We start from the raw sequence: 7,272 nt of genomic DNA, 5'->3' as shown, positions 1-7,272 counted from the left end.
TATTGAAAAACCAAAAAGACAGATCTGTATCTTCTTTAGATGCAAATCTGAAATTTTTCAAAATAAAAAATGATTTGTATCTTCCTTAGATGCAAATTTGAAATTTTTTAAATTAAAAAACTTATTTGTATCTTACTTAGATGCAAATCTAGAATTTTTCAAAATAAAAACTGATTTGTATCTTCCTTAGATGCAAATATGAAAATTTTTAAATTAAAAAACTGATTTGTATTTTCCTTAGATGCAAATCTGGAATTTTTCAAAATAAAAACTCATTTGTATCTTCCTTAGATGCAAATCTGAAAATTTTTAAATTAAAAAACTTATTTGTATCTTCCTTAGATGCAAATATGATTTTTTTTTCAAATCAAAAACTAATTTGTATCTTCCTTAGATGCAAATTTGAATTTTTTTTAAATCAAAAACTGATTTGTATCTTCCTTAGATGCAATCTGGATTTTTTTTTTAACACAAAAACAGATTTATATATTCTTTAGATATAGATCTGAAATTTTTTAAACATAGCAAATTTTGAAATAAAAAAAGGGTCATGAGTAATGATGTTTTGTTTGTTTTGTTTGATGTAAGTAGCATAGGTTTATTTCATGAGTGTAGTTCTCTTCTAAAAGATTTTTGTTTTGTTTTGTTTTATTTTTTATTTTTTATTTCACATAAAAAACAAATCTGATTTTTTTAATGAATCAAATCATTTTTTTTTATTTTACAACAACGAATTTGAATTTCTAACAAAGATGAGGACACATTCATAAATAGACTTAAGTGATTTAGTTTAGCTAAGTGTTTCATGTATGCAACATATCATTCATATCATGCATAAGGGGGTATATTGGTCATGAAAGTCTAGAAGACCAAGCTCTGTCTGGGCGGAATGGGTGCCTAACACCTTCCCATTCATTAACTTAGCCTTTGAATTTAGTGTCTTTGGATAAGTAGACCTAGGCTTTATCTTTGCTTTTATTTTGGGTAGATTGTAACTTGGACAAAAAGCCATGTATTTTTGGTAGTTTGTAACTAGGACCCAAAGCCATGTAATACTCAAATTATCAAGTTTGTATTTTTATTCAATCAATGAGAATGGAACAATTCAGTCATGTAAAGTTGTATTTAATTTTTTCTTATTTTTTAGTATAAAAAATAAGTGGTGACTCCACACCACTTGCCCAAAAAGACAGGTGTCTTGAAAAAGCACCTAAACCTCTTTCTTGAGAGCACCCCAAGTTTTTGTGGTCTCTCACAGTGGCAACTCCGCTGGGGATGTCGATGGCTAAGCTTCGTATTAGACTTAAGTGACTAAATATGTACCCTTGTTTTTGCATGGTCTTGCGTGATATTGTTGTTTGTTTGTTTATATATGTTTGTTGAGATTGTTGTATGATATTTGCTGGTTTGTATTGTTTGTTAAGAGCTTTCCCTAACTGTCATAGTGTGTGCCATCAAAACAAAAACTATGTATGCACCATTTTCAACAACATGTGGTGGTAGTAACCATGGATCATCGGTATTCATTAGCCTTAAGTCACTGGATCATTTTGTGTTAACTGTAAAGGATAGACCTTGTCGTTTAGACCAACGCAATGTTCATTACATTACAAGTTGGGAGGTGTAACATCCTAACTATGGGAAACAATGAAACAACAAACCCACCCTACAACATAATGGCTTAGAACCTACCCTTAGGCCGGTCCATGTTAAAATTGCATTGCATGTTGTGTGTGATTGCTTGATTGATTGATATAGATGGGGACTAGCTGTGATTAACCCAACCAAGCCTTATCTCAGGGGAGAATTTGGTCAAGATCCGAAGGAAGGCTGAAAAGAGAACCTAAGGCCGACACTCAAGCCAGTAGCTCCAATTTTAAGCCCATCATTCCCATTACGGTACTGAAGTTTGTAAGCAAAGAAGATACTCTGCTCCTGCAACATCACAATCCCATATTCGACCTACTAGACAGTTCAAGCCACGAGAAGCCTGAAGCTCCTAACACCATGGCACAAGAGGGAGAACATCTGAACACTGAAGAACCCATAAACACTCAAGAGCTACTCAACACCATGGCAGATAGTCAAATCTAGTTAAGGGAGGACATGAACCTTATGGTGCAACAGTTTCAAAGTCTGAAGAGTAACCAAGAGGAAAACAAGGTTGACCATAATCCACCAACCACGGAGAGTGAGAAAAATATCAACGAGAGAATGAACAAAATGGAAGAGATGATTAGAAGAGCTCGTAAGATGGAAGACCTCATAGACTACCTGTTGGATAAACATAGTTTGTATCGCATACAAAACATATGCAGCGAAAAATTAACAAATTTACTTTATTCGCAATTGTTAACATGTACTAAGTAAATTTCAGAATTCAAGAACAAAAGAGCATACCTCAATCAGTTTACACGAATATGTTCAAGGGAGAATAATAGAGTGGCTTACACTCACATACACACCATTTCATTCCATATAAAACCCTTATGAAATTCTGTATGTTTCTCTCCTTATATCTAACTGATTATCTAATTGGATCAGCCTTTTGGACCATTCCAATTGGGCTTTAGTATGTGGCTTGGAGTGGGACCAAAAGAGAACAAATAAGACTTTAGCTCCAATGAGCCTTGGGCTTTTCTGTCAACTCTTGACAAGTCCAAAGTTACCATTAATTATATATTATATTTAATGCTATTATATAAATATAATTGCACTCTAGACCTTATTAATATTCGTAGTAATACAAAGTCTTGAATGTTGGCTGCCACTATGAAGATTACTACATCCTAATCCTTGAGTACTCGGTTTAATCCTTTAAGTTATTCATCATCTATCAATGAAATCCAATTTCATAAATATATACTTTAGTGACTTCTTACTAAAGTGGTTAGGCCTAACACTCTAAATAACCAAACCCATTAAACTTATCTCAAGGGAATATTTTATATCTCTGTTAAGAGATTATGAATTTCATCTTGAGAATATATGTTCCTTCAACACTAAATGCAGTTGCTCAACATACTAAGGTTTTGATTGTGACTTTATATCTCACTCTTGATATATCAAAGCAACCTACACCTCATGATCAGGTTCATTATTCTGTCAGGATTAAGAGTTTATGTAAGTAGAAGTCGTGAGATTTATTATTCATTTGACATTCGTTAGGAAATTAATAAGTCTCACAGTGGTTCAGTTCAATATGTTTTAACTCTTAAAACATATCAACATATCAACTAGAAGTATCCACTTCCATGATCAAGACAAATCATATTAGTTGATATGTTATAGCCTTCACAAATGAAACGCCCAATTTCATCACCGACTACGAACTAAAATTCTGAGTTTACAAAGAACTTGTAATTTATATCTTATGTGACTAAATCACATACTATGCATCTCATAGACTATATGATAATGTCCAAATATTCATGTTACTATTATTTTAGATAATAATAAAACAACTTTATTAATCATAACATAATATCATACATAGCATCATACAATAGGATTTAAAGGGCACATATCCTAACACTACCAATCCCTCTTACTTTTCCCTGATGCAAGACTACCTCCCAAGTTCAAGAAGCCAACTTTAGACAAGTTCGATGGGACTAACTGTCCAAAGTCCCATTTGAAGATGTATATGAGGGCCATGTAGACCCTAGGTGTGACAAAGGAGCTTCTTGCTCAAATATTCCAAAACACTCTGACTGGAGCCGCTTTTAAGTGGTTCCTCAACCTAGAATATATTAGAGCAAGGAGTTGGAAGGACATCTGCCGAGAGTTTCACAAGCAATACAAATACAACATAGAAGTGGATATAACAAGGAGGGATCGTGAGACTACGAAGCAAGAGCCGAAAGAATCTTTCTCTACCTTTATTACCAAGTGGAGGTCCAAAGCTGCACACATGATGAATAGGCCAAATGAAGAAGAAAAATTAGTTATGGTTGTAAAAAATTTATTACTTGTATACCATAAGTACTTGTTTGCTCAGTATTTTCCTAATTTTAAAGTTTTGATTGCTGCTGGAACCCAAATTAAGGATGCAATAAATAATGGCACTATAAAAGAGATGACCCACCGAGGTTTAAAAAGAATTTTGGATCTAGTTCTAAGACTGTAGAAGTTTCTAATATTCATAAAAATGATCCTTATCAATTGATTGCACCTATTGTACTTGTGCAAATATCACAAGGTCCACCTCCAAGGCTTAGGAGGGAGTTTCATGAGTTGTATATGCCTATGAGCCAAGTGTTTGAGAAACTAAAAGCAAAAGGGTTACTATAGCCCTTAGACCCAAAACCAATTCCAAACCCGCTACCTTTAAGGTTTGATGTGAATAAGAGGTGTGCCTATCACCAAGACCCTAGGCCATGATACTAACAAGTGTTTTGGCCTTCGCCATGCAATTCAAGACTTAATAGAAAACAAGGTGATTGCACCGCCTACAAGGCCTAGCATCACTAATAATCCCTTGCCCAACCAAAATTTTGGGAGATGACCGATGAATTGATCTATGACCTACCCTAGTATCACTAAAGAAGACCTATCTGGATTGATCAATGACATACCTGAGTGCTTTATGTTGACATGGGAAGAATTGATGGATAGAACATCCACTATAGGATATGACATTTGGAGTGAAGATATACCAGAAACCGAAAATTACCCAACACCTACTAATGGGGGGAGACACTTTAAACCCCAAACAAATTACCCAATATCCACAAATGGGGGGAGACACTTCAAACCCCAATCAAGTTACCCAATATCCATAAATGGTGAAAGACACTTTGAACCCCAGTCAAGCAACCCAATACTTACAAATGAGGGGAGACACTTCGAACCCTAATCAAATGGCCCAACATCCACAAATGGGGGGAGACACTTCGAACCCCAATCAAATGGCCCAACATCCACAAATGAGGGGAGGCATTTCGAACCCCCACATTTGGAGACAGATAACCCAATAGAAGCCTTGAACAAGGCCACCCAACAAACACCTATTGAGGAGGATGAGGTCCTCAAGCAACTACAAAAGACACAAGCCAACATATCTTTATGGGGTTTACTCATGGCCTCAAACAAGCACCGCCAAAATTTGGTAGATCTTCTCAACCAAATCCAAGTCCCTGCAACCAAAACCTCTCAAGATCTAAATGTTATGATTAGGCCCATAAATAGGGAACTCACTATTTCCTACTCTGACAAGGATCTGACAAAGAAGGGGAAGCACCATAACGACCCGTTGCACATTACTGTAGATGCCAAGGGCAGAAGGATTCCAATGGTTCTTATTGATGACGAAAATGCCTTAAATGTGTGTTCTTTAAAGACTGCAAGTTGCTTATGCCTAAGTATTGAGGATTTTGTGCCAATTGACCAGTACGTGAGAGCTTATAACAATAGTAGGAGGGAGGTCTTGGGAACCATAACATTGGAGCTTACTATAGGGCCGATATTAAAAAGGTGGAGTTTCAAGTGCTCAACATACTTTCATGCTTCAATATGCTCCTTGGGCAACCATGAATCCATGACACAGAGGTCATACCTTCATCCCTATACCAAATGGTTTGGTTTCTACATGAAGGAGCTATTATAACCATATATGGCGACACTTTAACTGTGCCAAAGCCTATCTTTGGTATTGATTCTAAGAAAGAGCCATTGACCTTGGATGGCTTTGAGATTGAGAAGCCTGATTTTGAAATAAGAGAAGAAGAAGTGGAGAAGATTCCTATGGACTTTGCTCCCTACAACAACAACAACGGGGTAGCAATGATGAGGAGAATGAATTACCTTCCGGGAATGAACTTGGGGAAGACTGTGAAGAAGCCTATTGTTTAAGTCCCGATGATTCCCACTGCCACACCACCTTTTGGGCTAGGATATAAGCCTACTGATGATGATTTGTTAGAGATGGAGGTGAAAAAGATGGCCCAAGCCAAAGCTAAAGTAAAGAGACTTCCTTATCCCCCGGAACCCTTAAGGCCCTATACTCCAACATTGAACGAAAAATTTGTCAAAATTAGAGATTATCAATGCTGTTGGGGATTTCATGAACCAAGATTTGACCTTGAGACCAGAACTAGGATGCTTGGGTTTGAGATACTACTTGATTGCAACAACAAGACTCTAGAACTAAAGAAGGAAGAGACAACCTGGGTTTCTATTGATTAGACTGACTACATGGACCATGATGCCATGACTACACTCCTTGGAGATGCCTTTTGCAATATAGAGGAAGAAGAGTACTGGGAGGCTCGTTAACATGCATTGAAGAGCCCGTATGAAGCAAGAAGGGTCAGTGATGAAGATGAGGAAGGGGAAGAAGCCCCTAGTGATGATGATGAGGGTAGCAATAGTGAAAGTGATAGTAGTAGTGACAACAACAACAGTGACAGCGGACATGGTGATGACAATAGCGACAGTGTTAGTGAAAGTAACAATAGTGAAGACTATGATAGCCAATGCAGTGGCAATGATTGAGGTGAACCCCCTAGTGATTGAGAATATGAAGATGATGCACTCTATTATGAAGAGTACGATGATGATGTGACTACTATGATGAAGATATATAAGATAATGCTGAAGCTAATAGGTGGAGTGACACTGATAATGACTAAGACAGGCTAGTATATGTATTAGAAGATGTAGGAGAGGAGATTGGAGAAGCCGATAATGTAGACTATGGGCATTTCTCTGATTGGAGTTGCATTAAAGATGTTAGTTCAAAGTTAGGTCCTCGATATGACATGCGTGGTAGAGAGATTCTAGAATTGGGATCATATTACAATTCAGAACTTGGCTCACTGACCCCGTATACCAAAGAAGAGGACGACATAGATGCTAGATTGGGCGTTCTAGACCAAAATTGATGAACTACAGTCTTAGAATCCTAACACTTGAGAATGTTGAAGGTGATAATGAAAAGATGGAAGGGAGCGTGTCAGAACATCTCCCTCAACACATCCACTTGAGTAACAAAGGGAAACAAGATCTGTTTGATGAGTGGATTGATAGCATAAAGCGCTTGGATGCTTCGTTATCGACAAGACCACTGATATGGAGATTGATGATGAAGCCACTGATTATATGGATTAAGATCCCCTGGTACTAATATTGAGGAAAGAAGGAACTTACTGGGAGACGCCTGCCATCACTAAAGCCACAACTGAGTTGAAGAATTGAGCATGGGAGGGAGCCGCCCACCCTATAGAGGACTCTGTAAAGAAGATCAAGACCATCAAGTTAGTCACACTTGCC

Source organism: Castanea sativa, chromosome 8 (genome assembly GCF_040712315.1).
Source record: "Castanea sativa cultivar Marrone di Chiusa Pesio chromosome 8, ASM4071231v1".
In the NCBI taxonomy this organism is placed as follows: domain Eukaryota; kingdom Viridiplantae; phylum Streptophyta; class Magnoliopsida; order Fagales; family Fagaceae; genus Castanea; species Castanea sativa.
This window is presented reverse-complemented; position numbering follows the sequence as displayed.